Raw genomic sequence first — 1,771 nt, forward strand, 5'->3', positions numbered from 1 at the left:
GGAGGGAGGCCCAGGCCACCGGCCGGGACGCTGTGGAGGGTGTTCCGGGCCGGCCAGCGATCGGCCCCGCAGAGGGAGGCCCAGGCCAGCCAAGTGATCGCACCCCATGCCTGTTGCCCTTCAGAGGAAGGTGACCCGTGGTGGTGGTGGTGGTGGTGGTGGGTGGTGGTGCTGCGCAGCGGCAAGCAGTGGCAGGGGCGGTGGCGGGGCCAGCTGCAGGCAGCTGGGGAAAGGAAAGCCCCGACGACAGGCCCTGATCACAGATCAGATCACCGGCCAGGCCTAGGGACCCTACCCTAGGGGTCCCGGATTGCGAGAGGGGGCCCAGGCTGGGCTGAGGGACACACACACACCCCACACACACCCCCAACCCACGGACGATTTTTGTGCACCGGGCCTCTCATCATATAATAAAGAAAAAGTAAACTGTGCTTAAGTGTCCGGAATTCAGCCTCCACAGCACACATCCGTTTTCAGCCGTTTCAGTGAAGACTGCTCTTACAATAAACCAACAAGAAATGATGACAGTACTCTTTACTATGTCGTAAATGCAAAATAAATAAATAAGTGAATAAATAATGCTGCTAATTCCATTAAATATTTGGAAATAATTTTGTTTTCATAACTACATAAAATGGTGTTGGTGTTTATATCTTTTTAAAGTTTTAATGATCACTTATTCTTACTCGTTAAACACACACACACACACACACACACACACACACACATTCATACTAATGTCAACCTGTAAGAATAAACTCTGGAATATTTAAAAGACCATGTTTGGAAAAATGAACCACGTTTTTCATTGCCAGAATTATGCTTTCTTCTTGGCAGAATCATCTTTGTTCCTTCTTTTTACGTCCCCGTGATAAACGGTGGCCATATTGACTTGAGTGGCAGTCAATGGATCTCGACGAAAGTCAAGGTCTTCCTCGAGAGAATCCAGATCCTTTGTGGCAGCGGTTGAATTCTTTTCCAACGATGCCTGAGGTTCATCAAGATCATACTCAAGCATTACATTCATGAATCCCCCTAACCACAGACACACTCTGTCGGTAGGAGGACCTGGAGCTTGGCCGGACAGGTTATCTGCCAGTAAGAATCTGGCCTCCATTGAATTGGTGGACGATGACGACTCCTCCTCCTCCTCCTCTTCCTCCTCCTCCTCCTCCTCCTCCTCCTCCTTCCTTCCTTCCTTCTTCTTCTGCACGTAGTTCAGATTTTCTACAGTCTGCGTAATTTCAGGAATCTGACCCTTTAGTTGCCTACTTCTCTTCTGAGCAAGGTTGAGTTCCATAAACTTATACTTATGGTCCTGTTCCTCCAACTTCTTTAGCACTGTCTCCGCAGTCTCATCCCCAGGCTGTTTCATGTAAGAATCCACATCTTCCAAAAACACGGCCTCAGGAATCCCCAGGTGGAGCCACCGCCATCTCCCTTCCCTGAAGCGAGTTCTCCTAAGCCATAGCCATCTCTAGCCACCGCCATCTTCCCTTTAATCCTTCCAATTAGGCAATCGCTCAAGAATGTGAGCCTAGCCCTAACCGGTTTGGCTCAGTGGATAGAATAGAGCCGACGTCGGCCTGCGGATGGCAGGGTCCCGGGTTCGATTTCGGTCAAGGGCACATGCCCGGTTGTGGGCTCGATCCCCAGTAGGGAGTGTGCAAGGGGCAGCCAATCCATGATTCTCTCTCTCATCATGGATGTTTCTGTCTCTCTCTCCCTCTCCCTTTCTATCTGAAATCAATAAACATATATCATTAAAAAA

At 49.6% G+C, this 1,771-nt stretch overlaps 1 pseudogene across 1 annotated transcript; it reads right to left on the bottom strand.

The window, feature by feature from the left end:
• Nucleotides 1-817: 817 nt before the first annotated feature.
• Nucleotides 818-1,491, bottom strand: LOC308238754 (prefoldin subunit 3-like; annotated as a pseudogene). Its single transcript has 2 exons — nt 1,202-1,491; nt 818-1,159 (listed from the first exon to the last, which is right to left on the bottom strand). The product of its transcript is annotated as a prefoldin subunit 3-like (transcript).
• Between the last annotated feature and the right edge of the window lie 280 nt (nt 1,492-1,771).

This window comes from Plecotus auritus, assembly GCF_963455305.1.
Source record: "Plecotus auritus genome assembly, chromosome: 14".
In the NCBI taxonomy this organism is placed as follows: Eukaryota; Metazoa; Chordata; class Mammalia; order Chiroptera; family Vespertilionidae; genus Plecotus; species Plecotus auritus.